The sequence below is a fragment of the Salvelinus alpinus genome, chromosome 37, assembly GCF_045679555.1.
Source record: "Salvelinus alpinus chromosome 37, SLU_Salpinus.1, whole genome shotgun sequence".
Taxonomy (NCBI): domain Eukaryota; kingdom Metazoa; phylum Chordata; class Actinopteri; order Salmoniformes; family Salmonidae; genus Salvelinus; species Salvelinus alpinus.
Window position 1 is genome coordinate 5,168,567 of NC_092122.1, and position 23,396 is coordinate 5,191,962.

The 23,396-nt window shown below is 43.9% G+C and overlaps 1 long non-coding RNA gene and 1 pseudogene across 1 annotated transcript; one reads left to right on the top strand and one right to left on the bottom strand.

Moving 5' to 3' along the window:
• Positions 1 to 10: 10 nt before the first annotated feature.
• Positions 11 to 6,306, bottom strand: LOC139565965 (uncharacterized). Its single transcript, XR_011673018.1, has 4 exons — positions 6,058 to 6,306; positions 2,259 to 2,405; positions 1,470 to 2,167; positions 11 to 1,064 (listed from the first exon to the last, which is right to left on the bottom strand). It is a non-coding gene; the product is annotated as an uncharacterized lncRNA (long non-coding RNA).
• On the top strand, positions 5,637 to 23,309 carry LOC139565964 (aldo-keto reductase family 1 member B1-like; annotated as a pseudogene).
• The last annotated feature ends 87 nt before the right edge of the window (positions 23,310 to 23,396 follow it).

Sequence of the window (23,396 nt, forward strand, 5' to 3'; positions counted from 1 at the left end):
CAGCAGTTACTTGATATTATTTTGTCATTTTCCACTTTATTTAGACAGTTGGAAACAGACAAGTAGGAGAACAGTAAGAAAAGTGGATGTGGGAATTGAACCAGGATTGGTATATGTGTCTAGCCGTCAGTGTTGCTGCTAGACTGCAGGCTCTGCACAGCTACTTGACTTTCAACTAAGTCTCGACTCCTCAACCCTCAATCATTCTTGAGACAGTCTATCCATGTCTGTCTGTCGAGTGCAGTTCCTCTTCTCATGAACAAAGAAGCACACAGGAGAACGTAATTGCCAACCTTTGTGGAACTCTGACACTCTGTTCCGTCCGGTACAAAGGCAAAGCACTCTTCTATTCCACGTCTGTTGAGCCCATGTCTGACACACACAGTATAATCTACATAATTAGAAAGACGAACAGCCCATCAGAAGTGATTTGAGGGAAAAAGCCTCCAATTCCCTCTCAAAATATATACTATATTGATTATGTTTATTCACACCAGTTAGGGCTGGCGAGAGAGGGACATGGAGGGGCACTTGTTTTGATGAAAAATAAACATCTTCAGATTATTCACAGGGAGCAAACAATATTGAACCCCAAAAATTCAAGGCGTCAGAGAAGCACTTCATTACTCTGCTTTCTCCCTGCAGTATTCTGTCTGAGAGGATAAACTAAGTGGTTAATCAAGCTGAAGCCTCTGCCTTGTTTGAGGGGCAGGAGTGGCCAGGAGAGGCCCGTGGCTGTGGATGATCCACGGACCGTACACAAACACACACACTCCGAACGCACACACACCGCATTACAAACACACAGGGAGGGAGTGGGCAGACGATGGAAGCAGACACTCAGAGGCTCGTGTCTGCCTCAGTGCCCAGCAGAGGTGAAAGGTCGCCCAGCTCTGAGAGGGGCAGCAGGCGTCCCACTGGACAGAGGAGCTCTTCTGTGTGATGGTGAGGTGGATAGTGCAGACTACTTGTTGCATGTCTTTATATGACCTCTCTCCTCTTCTTTCTGAGAACTCAAGTATCATCATCAAGGTCTGATTGTCCAGCCAGAATTCCATCAAACCCTTAAAGAAAGAGACACGTTTATATGTCATGAACCATTGACTTTCTACAATGTTTCTGTTTCTACGTTATGTGTTTTCTCGCAAATAACTTTTCTCAGAAGATGATAATCCACTGCTTTAATTTGATTCACATTGATCAGACCCAATTCAATAATAACTGCTTTGTTAGTGTTCATTGTCTATTAACCCAGTTGAGATTGCTAGTATTCCTGGTATTTCCAGTGAAGATCTATACTAAAAGCATGTAGATGATTTGATTTGATTTTGATGAAAATAATTTCCCATTGATTCCAGTAGCGATTTTTAATAAAAGCCTGATGACAATATCTCCTATGTTGTGTTTAGTCCGTGGACAGAATGTATGGTATGTGGTTGAACTCAGCAGGAGCTGACACTCAGTATTACCTCTGTGTGGACAGGGATGACCCAGTGCACCCTGGCAGACAGACAGAGTCGGAGAGAGAGAGAGAGAGGAGGCCCGGCGAGCCGATCACAGAGATACTGTTTGATCTCCCCAGGACAGGTCGGGACTCAAAGATTTAGTGTGTGATCTCTGGTAGGGAGCAGGGAGAAGAAGGGAAGCATGGCCACCGGCCCACAGAGACCCCATTATAACCATACACATCAGGGAGGCCAGACTTGGAGATCAGTAGATCACTAGGGGCATCGGAAAGGAATCCTAGGTCAATGGTGTGTGTTGGTCAATAGCCTGTGTGTGTGTGTGTGTGTGTGTGTGTGTTCTCTGTCCATATTTCTCTTTGTCTATATATGCTTGCTTGTACTTTAACATAGGTAATAGTAGGTATATTGTATAGCCGTATCTTGACATGGATGAGACAGTGACAGTATATATATATATATGTATTTAATGAATGACTTAAACATGAACTTTAGACGGAAGGTGATGAAAATTCCATCTTAAATTCAAATTCTTCAGTGTTCAGACAACTCACTACAAGTGTTGAACTTTTTGTCCAAAAGTTTCCTAGAGACAGTCAGATCAAGATTAACTAATCTCTCTTATCTTCAAAACTGATCAACCTCTTGTCCTTGATTCTGATCGATGCATTGACTCTGTTCTCCAGGAGCCGTGTCATCTCAGCCTAGTCAAGTTACACAAAAGATAAACGTTAAAAAATGAAAATGTTCCGCCTTTTTAGATGGCAATTGTATGTGGCTCCATGTCTGGCTTACCTGTGCCTCTTTGATCATGCCAGAGCATGGAGATGTGATGGCTGGGCGTTTGATTCCAGGGGTACTTTGACAGCTCACAGGCTGGCAAAAGGCTGTCGGATGTCTGCAGGCAGATCAGAGGAGACGGGGTGGAAATCAGAAGTCCAGCTGGGAGAAGATCAGAAGAGACACAAACTTCAGCGAGAGCCATTGTGAGGTACACAGACAGTGGCTCTGATAACTTTTCTGTTTCTTGTTTCTTTTCTTATTTTTCTTTTTTCTTTCAGTACGTCCTTTTCAGAATTTTGAATGGCTCATTTAAATGTCTGTGAGGTTTTGTCTGACTTTGACAAAATTGGTGGGTTGTTTTTTCGTCATTTGGTTGCCTTTTGGGGTTTGGCTTATTCTTCATGGTGGGGAATAACTATTCGATACGTACAGTAGGCTCCACACATTCACATTGCACATGTTTCAAGACAGAGATTTTTAGAAAAATAATGATTACCCCTTTTTTCCATTTTTGCCTAAAATGACATATCTAACTGCCTGTAGCTCAGGCCCTGAAGCAAGGATATGCATATTCTTGGTACCATTTTAAAGGAAACACTTTGAAGGTTATGGAAATGTGAAAGGAATGTAGTAGAAAATAACACAATAGATTTGGTAAAAGATAATACAAAGAAATAAAACAACCGTTCTTTTGTATTTTGTTCTTTGAAATGCAAGAGAAAGGCCATCATGTATTATTCCAGCCCAGGTGCAATTTAGATTTTGGCCACTAGATGATGTATGTGTAGTGTATGTGCAAAGTTTAGACTGATCCAAAGAACCATTGCATTTCTGTTCAAAATGTTGTATCAAGACTGCCCAAATGTGCCTAATTTGTTTATTAATAACTTTTCATCTTCAAAATTGGGCACTCTCCTCAAACAATTGCATGGTAGTCTTTCACTGTAATAGCTACTGTAAATTGGACAGTGCAGTTAGATTAACAAGAATTTAAGCATTCTGCCAATATCAGATATGTCTATGTCCTGGGAAATGTTCTTGTTACTTACAACCTCATGCTAATCGCATTAGCCTACATTAGCTCAACCGTCCCGTGGAAGGGACACCGATCCCGAAGAAGGTTTATTAATGAGATTAACCTGGTTAAGGGCTGGAGTCAATCCATATCACGGAAAGTCCGTGTTATAGCTTGATTAAAATGTAAAGACAATGTTCCCGCATTCGTGGAGACTGCATTCAAGGTAAACGCTGCATATGTTGGCTCAATCAAAAATTACCTTGACATTTTTACACGGATCTTTCGCGATACTTCCGCATTAAGGTTTGAATCCAGCCCTTACCAAAGGGTAAGTAAATACAACATCTTATGGTATACTGTGTTTCTTGAATTTTTAACCAGGTTCAAATTCAAGATGCTGTATAGGAAGTTATCAAATTACACTGAACAAAAATATAAACGCAACATGCAACAATTTCAAAGATTTTGGGCCTCAGGATTTCATCACGGTATCTCTGTGCATTCAAATTGCCATCCATATAATGCAATTGTGTTCATTGTCCGGGGCACTCTGTTCACAATGCTGATATCGGCAAACCACTCACCCACAAGATGCCAAACATGCTGTCTGCCATCTGCCCAGTACAGTTGAAACCGGGATTCATCTGTGAAGAGCACACTTCTTCAGCTTGCCAGTGGCCATCGAAGGTGAGCATTTGCCCACAATTCGGTTACGATGCCAAACTGCAGAGAGGTCAAGGCCCTGGTGAGGACGACGAGCACGCAGATGAGCTTCCCTGAAACGGTTTCTGAGAGTTTGTGAAGCAAACTCAGTTTCATCAGCTATCCGGTTGGCTGGTCTCAGACAATCCTGCAGGTGAAGAAGCCGGATGTGGAGGTCCTGGGCTGGCGTGGTTACACGTGGTCTGTGGTTATTAGGCCGGTTGGATGTACTGCCAAATTCTCCAAAATTACGTTGGAGACGGCTGAACATTAAATTCTCTGGCAATAGCGCTGGTGGGCATTTCTGCAGTCAGCATTTCACTTGCACGCTCCCTCAAAACTTGAGACATCTGTGGCATTGTGTTGTGTAACAAAACTGCACGTTTTAGAGTTGTATTCTATTGTCCCCAGCACAAGGTGCACCTGTGTAATGACCATGCTGTTTAATCGGCTTCTTGATATGCCACACCTGTCAGACGGATGGAATATCATGGCAAAGGAGAAATTCTCATTAACAAGGACAAAAGGACAAAAATTAATTTGTGCACAACATTTGAGAGAAATAAGATTTTTGTGCAAATGGAACATTTTCGGGATCTTTTATTTCAGGTCATGAAACATGGGGCCGACACTTTAGATGTTGCGTTTATATTTGTGTTGAGTGGACTAAAGACTAGTCTATATTATACTCCCTAATCACATGCTTTAGGCTTTATCTTAGGCTTTTTCTTATTTTTTAAATAAGATTATTGATGGCAATGCAATGTTTTTTTCTTTCTTGACCACATCTCTTCCTCACATTTCACACAAATATAAAAATCTTAGTATCAATACCATATTAGAATTTAACCTTTTGACTTCATGCATGTATCACTAAATGCATAATTTCAATTTTTCCTTGGAGAGCAGTATTCCGAGGTGTAGTATCCATAATATGCCAGTTACAGGTGCAATCTGCAGTTCAAACAATAACAAAGCAGACCCACCGCCCCTGAATTGGTAAATAGCTTAGGGATTGGGGCTGGAGAAATTTTACCACTCTCAAATTCATAGACAGAGCTATGGATGCAAGGACTGAGCATCCATAAAATCTAAGTGATAGTTTTAACCATGTTTGAGGCATTACAGTGTTTCCAAACAAAAGTAAAAACAAGCTTATATTTTGGGTTCTGATGCGGTAAGACAATTTAACTAAGCTCACGAGGCATTTAAGTTATATTATTCAAGAATCAATGGGTATATGCATTTTTAAGTAAAAGAATTCTTAACTTTTGCAATTTCCCCTTTTAGCGTTTGATTGCCAGCTGAACGGTGTGGTAATGTCTCCCTCTAGTGCTTGTTACACATAATGTTTGAGGTGAAGCAAACGTTTTTGATTAAGTTTCAGAAACAAATTGATAAGATGCAAATGTGCAATTCAAGGTGTGTGGGGGGGGGGGCGGCAATGATTATTCCATTTGTGAAAATGCTGTTAAACTATTTTGGTTCTGTTTTACAAAGAACGTATTCGTATTCTGGAACCATTTCAAATCCATCTGCAGGTTTATGTCAAAGTAGTCTGAAGCGACTCATCTGTGCCATTGTAAAATCATTGATAGAGGGTGGCACTGTTGTCCAGGATGTTTTGCTAAATAGAATTCCAGACGTAATATATAACCAATATGTGCTGGCTGCTGTACCATTCGTAGTCTGAACTTTGCACTGCACTTGAGGTTGGACTAGCACACTCGGGACTAGCACACTCGGCAAATGCAACAAAGTATCTAAAGGTATATTTTGCAACAAAGAGGACGATGGCAACATCCGTGAAATTGAACACCGGTGCAGACATGCCCATTCTCGGTCTCGGGACGTGGAAGGTTTGTTCTAAATTTAGCAAGTAATCCCCTTTACTTGTATTTTGCCAAGAAAGCTAGCTATACTACTAGCTAGCTAGCTAGGTCCAACTTTTTGAGTTCTTGGTCTTTGAGCAACTTTGGAAATTACAGAATGCTATGCATTTATGACATATGAATACGTAGCTTTCTCTCTTCCGTTATGCAATTATAATATCTTTTCAAGTAATGTTACTTATCTCTAACGTAAACTCACCCCATTCCGTACAAATGTGCGTAACCACGACATTCAAACGAGGCTACAAAGAAAACTAATGGGACTGTGTTGACTTCAAAATCGGGGGTGTGAACTAGGTTTCTATTCAAGCGTTGATCGACATGGTAATGGCTCTATAGTATTGGAGAAAAGTAGAAAAAACGGACCCTCCGTTACATCTTGACGTGTCATGTCGTAACGTACAGCACGCATAAAGCAACTATTTCTGTCGTACAATCTCTCTCCACCAGGTGTAGCACTTCCCTCATCCTTTAAAAACAAGAAATGGACAGTGACGGGGGAAGGGGGGATACCTAGTCATTTTTTTCGTCATCATTGCAAGCGATCATCATTCTCAAAGCCGCTGTTTACTTGTAAGATCAATTTAGCACCGCCCTAAAAACCCGATTCACATTCGACACAAACCTTCAAATAGGTATGTAATGACACATTATATAAACTCTTTATAGTGTTTTATTTACATTTTAGAGGCGATAAGTTGGACAGATCAAAAAAGCAATTTTCCCACACGACATCTGTCCTTCTCACTATAACGCATTAGTTTCGCTTCCCCACCCGCCATTTTTAAAAAGACCCGAAGGAGCTCATTGCCTTCTTGAATTATGCAGAAACGGGCAGCGTGAAGGTCTCGGCGTGAATTCTGTTGGAAAGGGGAGAAATTGTGCTTTACAATGGTATTGAAATTACAGTTGATCTGGAAGTATTACGTTTTGGGGGCGCTAAAATAAGGTTAATTGTACGGACCAAGGCGATGTACGAGTTCACGTGAGTTTACATTACTTATCACGCTCTCGACAATAACATAACCAGGAGCCAGCTGTAATTCCATAAAATGAGCAATGAGATTTGTTCGATTTGAGATTTTTATATAGCCTGCCCTACTGTATTGTCAAAATATTAGCTAGTCAAGATATGTGAACTCTTTTTAGGAATAGGCAATAAACCCCATAGTTTCTGTTACAATAAAGATTTGCTTAGCCTTGGTCCTGTGATTTTGTCATTGAAAGGCTGCACCCATTTCCTCATAGCTGTATCAATAAAAGTCACAAATCCCTTTTGTGCAATATCTTGTGATCAAGTCTGTATATATTTGAATCCACAAGGGACATTTGCAGGTTACTGCATTTTATATACACTGCTCAAAAAAATAAAGGGAACACTTAAACAACACAATGTAACTCCAAGTCAATCACACTTCTGTGAAATCAAACTGTCCACTTAGGAAGCAACACTGATTGACAATAAATTTCACATGCTGTTGTGCAAATGGAATACACAAAAGGTGGAAATTATAGGCAATTAGCAAGACACCCCCAATAAAGGAATGGTTCTGCAGGTGGTGACCACAGACCACTTCTCAGTTCCTATGCTTCCTGGCTGATGTTTTGGTCACTTTTGAATGCTGGCGGTGCTTTCACTCTAGTGGTAGCATGAGACGGAGTCTACAACCCACACAAGTGGCTCAGGTAGTGCAGTTCATCCAGGATGGCACATCAATGCGAGCAGTGGCAAAAAGGTTTGCTGTGTCTGTCAGCGTAGTGTCCAGAGCATGGAGGCGCTATCAGGAGACAGGCCAGTACATCAGGAGACGTGGAAGAGGCCGTAGGAGGGCAACAACCCAGCAGCAGGACCGCTACCTCCGCCTTTGTGCAAGGAGGTGCACTGCCAGAGCCCTGCAAAATGACCTCCAGCAGGCCACAAATGTGCATGATTTCACAGAAGTGTGATTGACTTGGAGTTACATTGTGTTGTTTAAGTGTTCCCTTTATTTTTTTGAGCAGTGTATATACAGTGGGGAGAACAAGTATTTGATACACTGCCGATTTTGCAGGTTTTCCTACTTACAAAGCATGTAGAGGTCTGTAATTTTTATCATAGGTACACTTCAACTGTGAGAGACGGAATCTAAAACAAAAATCCAGAAAATCACATTGTATGATTTTTAAGTAATTAATTTGCATTTTATTGCATGACATAAGTATTTGATCACCTACCAACCAGTAAGAATTCCGGCTCTCACAGACCTGTTAGGTTTTCTTTAAGAAGCCCTCCTGTTCTCCACTCATTACCTGTATTAACTGCACCTGTTTGAACTCGTTACCTGTATAAAAGACACCTGTCCACACACTCAATCAAACAGACTCCAACCTCTCCACAAGGCCCAAGACCAGAGAGCTGTGTAAGGACATCAGGGATCGAATTGTAGACCTGCACAAGGCTGGGATGGGCTACAGGACAATAGGCAAGCAGCTTGGTGAGAAGGCAACAACTGTTGGCGCAATTATTAGAAAATGGAAGAAGTTCAAGGTTACGGTCAATCACCCTCGGTCTGGGGCTCCATGCAAGATCTCACCTCGTGGGGCATCAATGATCATGAGGAAGGTGAGAGATCAGCCCAGAACTACACGGCAGGACCTGGTCAATGACCTGAAGAGAGCTGGGACCACAGTCTCAAAGAAAACCATTAGTAACACACTACAGCGTCATGGATTAAAATCCTGCAGCGCACGCAAGGTCCCCCTACTCAAGCCAGCGCATGTCCAGGCCCGTCTGAAGTTTGCCAATGACCATCTGGATGATCCAGAGGAGGAATGGGAGAAGGTCATGTGGTCTGATGAGACAAAAATAGAGCTTTTTGGTCTAAACTCAACTCGCCGTGTTTGGAGGAAGAAGAAGGATGAGTACAACCCCAAGAACACCATCCCAACCGTGAAGCATGGAGGTGGAAACATAATTCTTTGGGGATGCTTTTCTGCAAAAGGGACAGGACGATTGCACCGTATTGAGGGGAGGATGGATGGGGCCATGTATCGCAAGATCTTGGCCAACAACCTCCTTCCCTCAGTAAGAGCATTGAAGATGGGTCGTGGCTGGGTCTTCCAGCATGACAACGACCCGAAACACACAGCCAGGGCAACTAAGGAGTGGCTCCGTAAGAAGCATCTCAAGGTCCTGGAGTGGCCTAGCTAGTCTCCAGACCTGAACCCAATAGAAAATCTTTGGAGGGAGCTGAAAGTCCGTATTGCCCAGCGACAGCCCCGAAACCTGAAGGATCTGGAGAAGGTCTGTATGGAGGAGTGGGCCAAAATCCCTGCTGCAGTGTGTGCAAACCTGGTCAAGAACTACAGGAAACGTATGATCTCTGTAATTGCAAACAAAGGTTTCTGTACCAAATATTAAATTCTGCTTTTCTGATGTATCAAATACTTATGTCATGCAATAAAATGCAAATTAATTACTTAAAAATCATACAATGTGATTTTCTGGATTTTTGTTTTAGATTCCGTCTCTCACAGTTGAAGTGTACCTATGATAAAAAATTACAGACCTCTACATGCTTTGTAAGTAGGAAAACCTGCAAAATCGGCAGTGTATCAAATACTTGTTCTCCCCACTGTATATAATGTTGTATTTATTATTGGACCATCCTCCATTCCCTCTTTGGAGGACAAACATAATTGTGTTTTTACTGCTTTTTCTTTTTTTGTTACATGTACAATTTACATACATGGAACTTTTTTTACACAGTAGTTAAATAACTATATTTTGCTATTTGACACATTACATCTGGATACATAGTACTTAAACACATCTGATAGAGATACATACATACATACATACATACACACATACATACACACACCGCTTGGCTTTTTCCACATTTTGTTACATTACAGCCTTATTATAAAATTGATTTAAAAAATATATATATACTTATCAATCTACACACAATACCCCATAATGACAAAGCAAAAAAAATAAATGTTTTAACATTTTTGCTAATTTATATTAAAAAATGAAATATCACATTTACATAAGTATTCAGACCCTTTACTCAGTACTTCGTTGAACCACCTTTTAGCAGCAATTACAGCCTTGAGTCTTTTTGGGTATGACGCTATAAGCTTGGCACACCTGTATTTGGGGAGTTTCTCCGACTCTTCTCTGCAGATCCTCTCAAGCTCTGTCTGATTGGATGGGGAGCGTCGCTGCACAGCTCTTTTCAGTTTTCTCCCGAGATGTTTGATCGGGTTCAAGTCCGGGCTTTGGCTGGGCCCCTCAAGAATATTCAGAGACTTGTCCCGAAGCCACTCCTGCGTTGTCTTGGCTGTGTGCTTCAGGTCGTTGTCCTGTTGGAAGGTGAACCTTTGCCCTAGTCTGAGGTCCTGAGTGCCCTGGAGAAGATTTTCATCAAGGAACTCTCTGTACTTTGCTCCGTTCAGCTCTCCCTCAATCCTGACTCGTCTCCCAATCCCTGCCACTGAAAAACATCCCCACAGCATGATGCTGCCACCACCACGCTTGGCATTCAGGCCAAAGATATCAATCTTGTTTTCATTAGAACAGAGAATCTTGTTTCTCATGGTCTGAGTCCTTTAGGTGCCTTTTGGCAAACTCCAAGCAGGCTGTCATGAGCCTTTTACTGAGGAGTGGCTTCCATCTGGCCACTCTACCATAAAGGCCTGATTGGTAGAGTGCTGCAGAGATGGTTGTTCTTCTGGAAGGTTCTCCTATCTCCACAGAGGAACTCAGGAGCTCCGTCAGAGTGACCATCGGGTTCTTGGTCACCTCCGTGACCAAGGTCCTTCTCTCCCGATTGCTCAGTTTGGCCGGGCAGCCAGCTCTAGGAAGAGTATGAAGAGTCTTGGTAGTTGCAAACTTCTTCCATTTAAGAATGATGAAGGCCGCTGTGCTCTTGGGGACCTTCAATGCTGCAGAAATGTTTTGGTACCCTTCCCCAGATCTGTGCCTTGACAAAATCCTGTCTCTGAGCTCTACAGACCAACATGGCTTGGTTTTTGCTCTGACATGCACTGTCAACAGTGCGACCTTATATAGACTATATGAACAGATGTGTGCCTTTCCAAATCATGTCCAATCAATTGAATTTATCACAGGTGGACTCCAAACAAGTTATAGAAACATCTCAAGGATGGCCAATGGAAACAGGATACACCTGAGCTCAATTTCGAGTCTCATAACAAAGAGTCTGAATACTTATGTAAATAAGGTATCTGTTTTAGTTTTTTTATACATTTGCAAAAATGTCAAAAAAACTGTTTTAGCTTTGTCATTATGGGGTTTTGTGTGTATATGTTTTTATTTAATCAATTTTAGAGTAAGGCTGTAACGTGACAAAATGTGGAAAAGGTCAAGGGGTCTGAATACTTTCTGAATGCACTGTATATAGTATTTTCAGTCACAACATTTATAGATCATGGTATTTTGAACCCACCCCTCAGCTGCTCTCAGCCCATTCCACCTACTGTATCTCTGTAAATCCCCCTCTTATGATTTGTCAGCCAGGAGGTAACATTGAGATCCTACTACTACAAAGGGAGGCTTACTGGATATCCTATCTAAAAACATTGACCCCTAGTGGTCTAAATATTGACTTTGATCTCAGGCCTTTCTTATAAACAATCATTTATTTTATGAACAAGTATTATATATTGATATATTTGTTTTACAGTTTATTAGCATAAACCTAATATGTTCCCCCTGTTGATGATGCTTATTATGCATTAAGGTTGAACCAAAAGATTATATGTAACAAATATGAAATGAAATACGAAACAACTAAATATGTGAAATTGAATTAAACAATAATGTATGTTGATGCAAATATTATGTTCAATATTCAATTATGTTTCTATATGATAACAATAGTCTAATATATTTCATATGCCATAAACTATTGTTTTTTTAACAGTTTCACTAATTAATTCTAAATAACTTAAGCATTATGACACACCCATCACTATTGTCATTGGTTGCACTAATTGCACTGTTTGTCTACATAACCTGGTTCAAGTATTCATGACATTACCCTGAAGAAGGCACTGTGATGCCGAAACGTTGGTAAATACACAATAAATTACTGGGAGTTTATATATGGAGTCTGCGACTCTATTTATTTTGATAGTTAATAGTTTATTTGCCATTAGTCAGCACTTCCACACAAACAACTTTTTTCTGGGTGTGCACCAGCTCATGTTTTTTACGTTGAAAATTCTAAAATAATTTGCTGCGTTTTTCCATCCAGTTTTCTTTATTTTTGTAATACACTGAGTGTTCAAAACATTAAGAACACCTGCTCTGACCAGGTGAAAGCTCTGACCAGGTGAAAGCTATCATCCCTTATTGATGTCACTTGTTAAATCCACTTCAATCAGTGCAGATGAAGGGGAAGAGACAAGTTAAAGGGTTTTTAAGCCTTGAGACATGGATTGTGTATGTCTGCCATTCAGAAGGTGCCTTTGTCACGGTGCCTTTTGAATGGGGTATGGTAGTAGGTGCCAGGCACCCCGGCTTGTGTCAAGAACTGCAATGCTGCTAGGTTTTTCACGCTCAACCGTTTCCCGTGTCTATCAAGAATGGTCCACCATTCAAAGGACATTCAGGCAACTTGACACAGCTGTGGGAAACATTCGAGTCAACATGGGCCAGTATCCCTGTGGAACGCTTTCGACACATTATAGAGTCCATCCCTGACGAATTGAGGCTGTTCTGAGATGCAACTCAATATTAGGAAGGTGTTCATAATGTTTAGTATACTCAGTTTATATTACACTTGATCGTTCTTGAGTAAGTTTCTCCAGTTCTTTTTGTTTTTCTTCTAACTTACTCTGTGCTTCTATGGTAGTGTTTTATTTAAAATTTTGGTTATTTTTGTACTTTCCCCTTTTTCTTCCCAATTTCAATCATGTCTCATTGCTGCAACTCCCCAACGAGTTCAGGAGGCGAAGGTCAAGTCTATGCATCCTCCAAAACATGACCCACAAAACCACACTTCTTAACACCCGCCCGCTTAACCCGGAAGCCAGCCGCACCAATGTGTCGGAGGAAATACTGTTAAACTGACGACCAAGTCAGCTTGCAGGCGCTTGGCCCGGCTCAAGGAGTCGCTAGAGTGCGATCAAATTCTGTCTCCCATCAACACTTTTTCAACATTTGGTGCCAGCAAGGACACAAGAAAGTAGACGACTAGATTGATTTAAGCCTCCTCCATGTATATCTCAGTAGGTCATGGTTTTTAAGCCTCCATAAATCCACTAGTTCTAATGTGTCCATGGTTGTCGTGGTCTCCTTAAGTGCATGAGGGTGAACGTTTTTTTTGTGATTTCCATTACTGTCCATTGAAGTACTTAAAACTGTGAGATCGATAGATTGTTATAAATAGTTTCTAAGAAGCGTGAATCAGCGTTATTTGGACCATAAAGATTAATGAGACAAATCTGTTTATGGTCCAATAGCATATTTAAATATTTTCCTTGCAGATCTGTTTGGACAGTGTGTACATTCGGATCGAAATTATTGTTAGTTAATATCATCACCTCTTTTGAGTTTCTTTGCCCGTGACACAAACATTTCCTCCCTGTCCCTTTTCCACACAACCTCATCTGTAGTTGTAGAATGAGTTTCCTGTAAACAATATTCCTTCTCTTTTAGCCAGGTAAAGACCGATAATGCTTTTTGTCTTTATCTGCTACGCCATTACAATTACAGCTAGCTATACTTATTTCACCATGTACCATAATATATGCCTGTATACTTACTACCAAAAAGTACCATGATGATCAACCTGCTAGACACTCTGAATATATCCATACTTATTAATACTACCAGAATCAATGACCGACATCTCTCCATGTAGCTGTACCATACTATATGCACTGCTAAACACACTGCAGCTGCAACTTACTAAGTAGATCTCCAATTATCTTTCCAAAATCCCTCCTGGGAACACCTCCCCCATCCCAGAAGGGGCTGTTGTCCCTGATGGTTTCATCCCACCGCCGTATCCGTAACGCACCTTTAGCGTCCTAAGCACGCCTTCAACTGCCGATTGGCTGCTGAAGACCTTGATAATGTTGTATTTGAATCATTTGAAAGAAAGAATCATTCTGTTTCCTGCTCCCTCCGCAGTACCACTCCCACCCAGCTAAAGTAACTGATGCGGTGAGGGCGGCCATAGCTGCAGGCTACAGGCACATCGATGGGGCCTTCATCTACCAGAACGAGACAGAGGTGGGAGAGGGCATTCATGCCATGGTCAACGAGGGGGTGGTGAAGAGAGAGGAGCTGTTCGTGGTCAGCAAGGTGAGATGCAATGTCACTGTCTTGCAGTACAGTTATCTCTGGTCTCAAGTTTGTACCACTGACATTGCAGTGAGAAGTTGAACCACTCCTTAATATGCTATTTAAAATAACACACTTGATATCAAGGCTATATAATTGAAGTGATCAAATCTTGGCTAGTGAATCTGTGGTTTAGGTTGAATTGAGGAAATTGGGTGGTTCTTACGCAAGTCAAGCATGTACTCTTTTCAGCTGTGGTGCACATTCCATGGGAAGTCTATGGTGAAAGAAGGCTGTCAAAAGACTCTCAGTGATCTCAAACTGGACTACCTGGATCTTTATCTGATACACTGGCCCATGGGCTTCCAGGTGAGACTAATACCATTTTAACACTATCTCACGTGTAGCTTTTTTGCTCACGTAGGCTCCATTGGTTCATGGCAGGGTATTCAAATCCACGCCTGGAGGTATGGAGTGCTGCTGTTTTCTGTTCTACCTGATAATGTCCCAGGTCTAAATCAGTCCCCGATAAGAGAGGAAGAATGAGAATCGGCAGTAGAACTGGCTTCAAGGTCCAGATTTGAATTCCCCAGGTTTATGGAGCTGTAAAGAGTGTCTTGTGACTTTTCTAATTGCTATCGTTGTTGCGCAGCCTGGAGAGGCCCTCTTCCCTACGGACAGCAATGGAAATAATATCGACGATGGGTCCAAGTTCCTGGAGACATGGGAGGTGAGTCAGTGCGAGAGGACGCGTCCTCTAAGACACTATAGGACAGTGTACAGTTCTCTTCAATTGAACATTACTTCAACTGGGTTATATTCATTAGACACCAAACGGACTGAAACTGACTACCTGGTCCAATAAGAAATGCTCATTTTTGTTTTCCGTTGTGTGCCCTAATGAATACAACCCTGAGTTTATTGTTATCTATCACATATTGGGGATGCCATATTGACCTGTTGTGCTGTATACTAGGCTATGGAGGAGCTGGTGGATGCTGGACTGGTCAAGGCTATCGGTGTCTCCAACTTTAACAAAGACCAGATTGAATCCATCCTGAACAAGCCAGGCCTCAAGTATAAACCTGCCAACAACCAGGTACTGACTTTCCTTCATTACTGAAGGAGTGTTTACTGATGGCGATAGTCACTCAAAAAGCTCACAAGCCTTGGATCAACACAATACATTGTGAAGCACACAATGCTGATCCTATATTCTTATGTGACGTTAATTGTATCTTGTATCCCTCAACCTTCTTCTAAATGAGACTTTTCAGGACACTGAGCACCCGACGCTTGTTTTAAACCCTCCCTCAAAGGGCAGAGGCCTCGTTGTCAATATCCCTGCCCCATTGTCTTATTCACAGTGACCGCTCGGTCAGGTAAAGGTGTCACGATTCTCTAAAGTAGAACCCAGAAGCAGACCAGGACAAGGAGAGTAAGACGAAGGTGAGTATTTATTTACAAGTTTAAATGTAGTGATAGAAAAATCCAAGTAGTGGAGCGGGCAGCGGAGGTGAGTTGATGGAATTGAGTAAGCAGATCCAAGGAAGTAACTGAAGTCACCGACGACCAGGTAGGGATGGGATGAGTGTTCCGGGTGAATGACTGTAGACAGAAAAAACGGAGGTAAGTTCAAGGCAAGCAAGATGTACAAAACAACAAAACAAACTCTATCAAACTGGAGGCTGATACGCTGGCACAACATACTGTTCATGGCTAACGATCCGGCAGGGAATGGATGTCAGGTCAGAGCTTATGAAGTGGCGGGGTGATGATCAGGACCAGGTGTGCAGATAGCTGATGGGATACAGGTGCGGGTAATCAGAGATCTCCCAACTAGCTACGTCGCCCGGCAACCAGACAGGGTGCGTTCCAGGACACCGGAAAAACTCTCCAGGACAGAACACAGGCAAAAACAGACTCAGGAAGCGGGATTCGTGACAGTACCCCCCCTCCGACGAACGCCACCGGGCGGACTACCCGGAGCGCCAGAAGTCACGAAGCAGGTCACCATCAAGGATCTGACGCCGAGGAATCCAACTCCTCTCCTCTGGGCCATATCCTTCCCAATCCACGAGATACTGGAACCCTCGACCCCGCCGCCTGGAGTCCATGATGCGGCGCACCGTGTAGGCAGGACCACCTCCGATCATCCGAGGAGGAGGAGGACGAGGAGGCAACAGAGGACTGAGGAGAACCGGCTTGAGGCAGGAGACATGAAAGGTGGGGTGTACTCTAAGCGTTGCAGGCAACTTGAGTCGGACCACAACAGGATTAATGATTCTCTCCACCACAAACGGACCAATGAACCTCTGTGACAGTTTCCTCGACTCAGTCCGTAGAGGAAGATCCCGTGTAGCCAACCAAACCTTATCTCCGACGGTATAAGCGGGGGCAGGAATACGGCGACGATTCGCCTGGATCTGATACCGGTCAGAAACTCTGAGGGCCTTCCTGGCCCGATGCCAGGTCCGGTGGCAACGACGAATGTGGGCCTGGACAGAGGGAACCGAGAGATCCCTCTCCTGAGAAGGAAACAAGGGAGGTTGGTAACCGTACAGGCACTGGAAGGGAGACATCCCAGTGGCAGATGAAGGGAGAGTATTATGGGCATACTCGGCCCAGGGTAACTGAGAGGACCAAGAGGTGGGATCAGAGGAGACAAGGCAGCGCAGCGTGGACTCCATCTTCTGGTTGGCTCTCTCCGCCTGACCATTAGATTGGGGGTGAAATCCAGATGTGAGACTGACTGTAGCTCCAATGGCCAAACAGAAGGATCTCCAGACAGCAGAGGTAAACTGAGGACCACGGTCAGAAACAATGTCACTGGGCAACCCGTGGACCCTGAAGTGGCAGATGGAAGCTTGGAGATGGGGACAAAGTGAGCAAACTTGCTGAATCTGTCCACAATGGCCAGAATGACCGTGTTCCCAACAGAAGAGGGCAACCCCGTGACAAAGTCCAGGGCCAGATGCGACCAAGGTCGCCGGGGAATAGGTAGGGGGTGAAGAAGCCCAGAGCTGGGCCGATTGGTACTCTTATTCTGCGCACAAACAGGACAAGCGGCAACAAACCTCCGGGTATCTTCTCCCATGGCAGGCCACCAAAATCGTCTGCGCAGTAGCGCCATAGCTTGTCACCCTGGCGTTGCTCGGACTATCTTGCTGGCGTGGGACCACTGAAGGACAACAGAATGGACCGACTCAGGCACGAACAACCGACCGGGTGGACCGTTACCGGGGCCGGGCTGCGTCCGAAGGGCCGCCATCACATCCTCCTCAATCCTCCATGTAACGGCTCCCACGACAAAGTTCTTGGGAAGAATCGTCTCAGTCTTGGCCCCACTCTCCTCCGTCTTGGAGAACATCCGGGACAAGGCGTCCGCCTTGCCGTTCTTCGACCCAGGTCGGAACGTCAGGGAAAAATTGAAGCGTCCAAAAAAACAAAGCCCACCTGGCCTGACGGGAGTTGAGACGTTTAGCCGATTGCACGTAAGCCAGATTCTTGTGGTCAGTCCAGACCACAAACAGTTGCTCCGCTCCCTCCAACCAGTGGCGCCACTCCTCCAAGGCAAGCTTCACAGCGAGAAGCTCCCGGTTACCCACATCGTAGTTTCTCTCTGCTGGTGAAAGACGACAAGAGTAGAAGGCACAGGGATGGAGTTTACCGTCAGTGGAGCTACGCTGGGACAGGATGGCGCCCACCCCCACATCAGACGCGTCCACCTCAACAAACTGACGGGAAGTGTCAGGTTGAGAGAGAATCGGGGCGTTGGTGAATCGGCTCTTCAAGTCCAGAAATGCTCGGTCTGCCTCAGGAGTCCAACAGAAATTTCTGGTGCAAGACGTCAGGACAGTTAAAGGGGCGGCCACCCGGCTGTAATCACGGATAAACCTCCGATAGAAGTTCGCAAACCCCAGGAATCTCTGGAGCTGCAATCTCGTACCGGGCTGGGCCCAATCCCGAACCGCCCGAACCTTCTCTTGGTCCATCTTGATCTCTCCCCTGGAGATGATGTACCCGAGGAAGGATCTAGTGTGGGCGTGAAAATCACACTTTTCAGCCTTCACGAACAGGCGGTTCTCCAATAACCGCTGCAGGACCTGCTTGACATGCTGGACGTGGCTAGAAAGCTCCCTCGAGAAGATGAGGATATCATCCAGGTAAATGAACACAAAAATACCAATCATATCTCTCAGCACGTCATTCACCATACTTTGGAACACAGCAGGAGCGTTGGTCAGTCCAAACGGCATCACCTGGTACTCGAAATGTCCCATAGGTGTATTGAACCCAGTCAACCACTCGTCCCCCTCTCTGATCCGAACCAAATGATAAGCATTGCGTAGGTCAAGCTTCGTAAACACCGTAGCACCCTGTAAAGAGTCGAAAGCAGAGCTCATCAAGGGCAGGGGATACTTGTTTTTGACCGTAATATCATTCAACCCCCAATAATCAATACACGGTCGAAGAGAGCCATCCTTCTTGCTCACAAAAAAGAATCCTGCTCCCAGGGGTGATGACGAGGGGCGAATGAGACCTGCAGCTAGAGACTCCTTGATGTAGGTCTCCAAGGCTTCACGCTCAGGTCGAGAGATACTGTATAACCGTCCCTTGGGAAAGGCAGCTCCAGGGAACAGATTAATCGCACAGTCATAAGGTCGGTGGGGAGGAAGTGACAGAGCCTTCTGCTTACTGAATACTTCACCCAAATCGTGATATGTTTCTGGAACCAGGGACAAATCAGGGGGAGCAGACTCACAGACCTGACTGGGAACAGCATGAGAACAGGCAGTCCTAAGGCAGTTAGCATGACACTCAATGCTCCAACTAGTTACCTTACCCGTCACCCAATCAAATGAGGGATTGTGTTCTCAGCCAGGGGTAACCAAGAACCAGAGGAACATGGGGCGAAGGCAGAATGAAGAAAGAGAACCTCTGAATGATTCCCCGACAACAACATCTTAACCGGTTCAGTCCTCATAGTGATCCGTGCCAGACTACTGCCGTTCAGAGTGGTTGCTTCAATGGCTTCCGGCAATTGCTCCTTGGAAAGCCCCAGCTGTTCCACCAAGTCGGCATCAATGAAGCTGCCATCGGCACCTGAATCGATAAAAGCGTTCATCGCTAAACTCATTCTTATTCATGAGGGTCGCAGGAAAACGGGGTCTGACAGGGTTCTTGGGAGGTTGAAACTGGCTCGCTAAAAGTCCTCCCAAAACTAGCGAGCCGGGCAGTTTAACGGGCGCTGAGGACAAGCGGAGATGTAATGTCCCGAGCTACCACAGTAGAGGCAGCTGTTGGTCTCACGTCTACGTTGGCGCTCCTCCTTAGTTATCCCGTGTCGCCCCACTTGCATGGGTTCAGGATCTGGCGGCAAGACACCTCCACTAATCCCGTGTGGGGAATAATGATCAACACGTTCTGGTCCACTTCCTGACCCGAATGGTAACCGAGTTGCTGATTGATTGGACGGGCCCCACTGCTTCTCCCTCCTGTCTCGGACTCTATTATCCACACGAATAGATAATGTGACCAAACTGTCTAGGTCACTAGGCTCTGGATAGGAGATCAGCTCGTCCTTGAGTTGCTCCAACAACCCCTGGTAAAAAGCCGCTTGTAGTGACTCCTCATTCCAACCACTCTCCACAGCCAATGTCCTGAATTCGATCAAAGTCTGCCACACTGCGAGCTCCTTGGCGAAGAGAGAACAAACGTTTAGCTGCGTCCTTACCTCGGACTGGATGGTCAAAAAGCTTTCTCATCTCTGCCGTGAACTCCTGGTATGACGCCATGCAGGTGTCCTGTCGTTCCCAAACGGCTGAAGCCCATTCCAGAGCTCTACCACGCAGCAGTTCAATAACAAACGCTATCCTAGCCTTCTCTGTGGCGTAAGAGTATGGCTGCAGATCAAAAACTAAACCACACTGCATAAGAAATGAACGGCATCTTCCCAAATCCCCTTCGTACTTATCAGGCGTCGGAACCTTGGGCTCACGGAAGGAAACCGCTCCAGAAGCGGCAGGTGAGAGGGGTGAAACAGGTGGTGGATGACCCGCCGGCAAACTGAGCTGATCCTGGATACTCGTCAAGCTAGCAGAGAAGTTCCGGACTGAAAACGCTATCTCCTGTAGCGCCGTGTTGTGTTGTCCCAATATCTTCTCCTGCTGGGTAATGGCATGGCAAACGGAGTCCAGGTCCGCTGGGTTCATCCTTGGCCGGATCGTTCTGTCACGATTCTCTAAAGTAGAACCCAGAAGCAGACCAGGACAAGGAGAGTAAGACGAAGGTGAGTATTTATTTACAAGTTTAAATGTAGTGATAGAAAAATCCAAGTAGCGGAGCGGGCAGCGGAGGTGAGTTGATGGAATTGAGTAAGCAGATCCAAGGAAGTAACTGAAGTCACCGACGACCAGGTAGGGATGGGATGAGTGTTCCGGGTGAATGACTGTAGACAGAAAAAACGGAGGTAAGTTCAAGGCAAGCAAGATGTACAAAACAACAAAACAAACTCTATCAAACTGGAGGCTGATACGCTGGCACAACATACTGTTCATGGCTAACGATCCGGCAGGGAATGGATGTCAGGTCAGAGCTTATGAAGTGGCGGGGTGATGATCAGGACCAGGTGTGCAGATAGCTGATGGGATACAGGTGCGGGTAATCAGAGATCTCCCAACTAGCTACGTCGCCCGGCAACCAGACAGGGTGCGTTCCAGGACACCGGAAAAACTCTCCAGGACAGAACACAGGCAAAAACAGACTCAGGAAGCGGGATTCGTGACAAAAGGCCTGTTTAGTGCCTTATAGTCAGCCTCTTTCCCTGATGCAAGGCAGCAATGCTTTGGTGACCTTACTGCGGTTTTCCAGGCACATCTATCCCAATAGACATCCTGATTAACGGGTACATATCAATCTGATTATTTGAGTGTACAGACCCTCTTGTGCTTTCTATTGTCACCATACTGAACAACTTCCCAGGCTTCCTGAATAAACAGCAACACTTTATGGCACTTATTTGACAGTAATACACAAAGGGTCTTAATTCAAATAAATGTTTTTTTTATTTGTAATCCACCATATCATTTAATTCTGTATCTTTATCAGGATAAAATACCACCACTAATTATCTTATAATACAGTACATCCCATGTGTTGTAATAAAAACTGTAGGTGAAGTGAATAACCTCACTAATTATTTCTACTGCCAGGTTGAATGTCACCCCTATCTGAACCAGGAGAAGTTGATCAACTACTGTCACTCTAAAGGCATCTCTGTGACCGCCTACAGCCCCCTGGGTGCCCCAGACAGACCATGGTGAGGGCATATACTTCAACTAATAATACCTGAGAGATATGCACTGAGTATACAAAACATTAAGAACACCTGCCCTTTCCATGACGGACTGACCAGGTGAAAGCTATGATCCCTTGTCACTTGTTAAATCCAATAGTTCAACTCAATATTAGGAAGGTGTTCCTAATGTTTGGTAGTCAGTGTACATTCACCTTGTATATGAATTCTGAACATACACAGCCATTTACAGTTGGCCCTGTGAAAAGATTGTAACACTGTGTGTCAATAACAGGTTCAAACCAGAGGACCCTTCGCTGCTGGAGGATCCCAACATCAAGGCCATCGCTGAGAAGCACAAGAAGACCTCTGCCTAGGTACTGTACTCTAATACCCTTTTCACACTATCGAGCCAACCCGAACCGTACTGATATTTCCTTTAACCTGGGATCCCATTTACATGTCCGCTTTTCTCTCTGTCATCCTCACTTCAGGTCCTGATCCGCTTCCATATCCAACGGAACACGATTGTGATTCCCAAGTCTATCACCCCCACACGTATCCAGGAGAATTTCAAGGTATTATCTCCCATAAATTCTCCATTATTTGAAGAGGTGTGTCATCTGATTTAGTTCACACGTGTGGCTTTGGGGGTAATTGTCTTTTTGAACCATGCAGGTGTTTGACTTTCTGTTGAGCGATGAGGAAATGAAGACCATTCTGGGCTTTAGCAGGAACTGGAGAGTCTGCCCAATGAAAGGGTGAGACCCTACCTGGTTTATTTTGACCCATGTACTGTATTTTATAGTGTACACTCTCTGCGGAGGCTCAAACTGTTTAAATAAGTATTATGAAGTCAAATTTCAGTCGAATCATCATTTTCATGTGATGATGACAGTTATGTTATGCTGTTACTTTTCTTTGAATTCAAATATACTTAGTGTTCATTTTGATTTCTGAACATGTGAACAACTGTACTGTCTCTCTGAATGGTGTTTTGTTTTGTCACCCAGGAGCATGAAGCACAAGGACTACCCATTCAGTGCTGAATTTTAAGGAAACAGTGGATTCACAAAGTTACATCTCTGATGTCTGCCCTCTCTCTGTTCTTGTTCAGATTCATTCTTATTTCTCCCGTTAAGACAATGTGCAGAAATAGCCACCCTTGAGCTAGTTTCTTGCGAATACCCTCTTGTGCTAGCGAATACCCATACATACTGTGATTTTAGTATCTGTGTGTTGCACTATTGTATTTCTCATGAGATATACACTCTGACCTATATTATTGCCTTCTTTCATAGCCTAATGCACAATGGTCATTATTTTTTCAACAATCATGGAAACATAATTTGACATAGGATCGATATTAATGAAGTATAAAAAAGCTTTTGGTTTCTGGTTTGATACTGTAGCAAATCCAAGGTGCCAGATTTCCTAACGCACAATACGGTGTTTGTGGCTTCTCACATGACCGAGTTTGTTTGTTTCTCTTTGGTCACTCACAAGTGTTTTCATCAATTAGCATCCACATTTACAGGCCATATATAATCGTATGACTTTAAAGAATTGATGTTAACCATAGGAATTCATAGTTCAACCATAGGGTATGTCATACCTGGGTATGGGTATGTCATACCTGGTCTTACTGAAGTAAGTTTCAGAAATGCCACAGTGGTACATGGACATTGTGTGTGTGATGTACAGTATTACATATCAACTGTGAGATGTTTCATTTTTGTTTCAGAGATAAAAATGGCCAAAGAGTGGAACATTGGCATATATAAATAGTATCGACATAGCTTATCCTAATAGTACATTAACCTATGTTCATGAAGATATGTTGTTGAACACTCTTTCACTCAAATGCTTAGTCCTTTGGCCTAGAATGAGTCATCCACACTCCTTGCCTTACAGGATGAGAAAGCACTTCTCATTGACT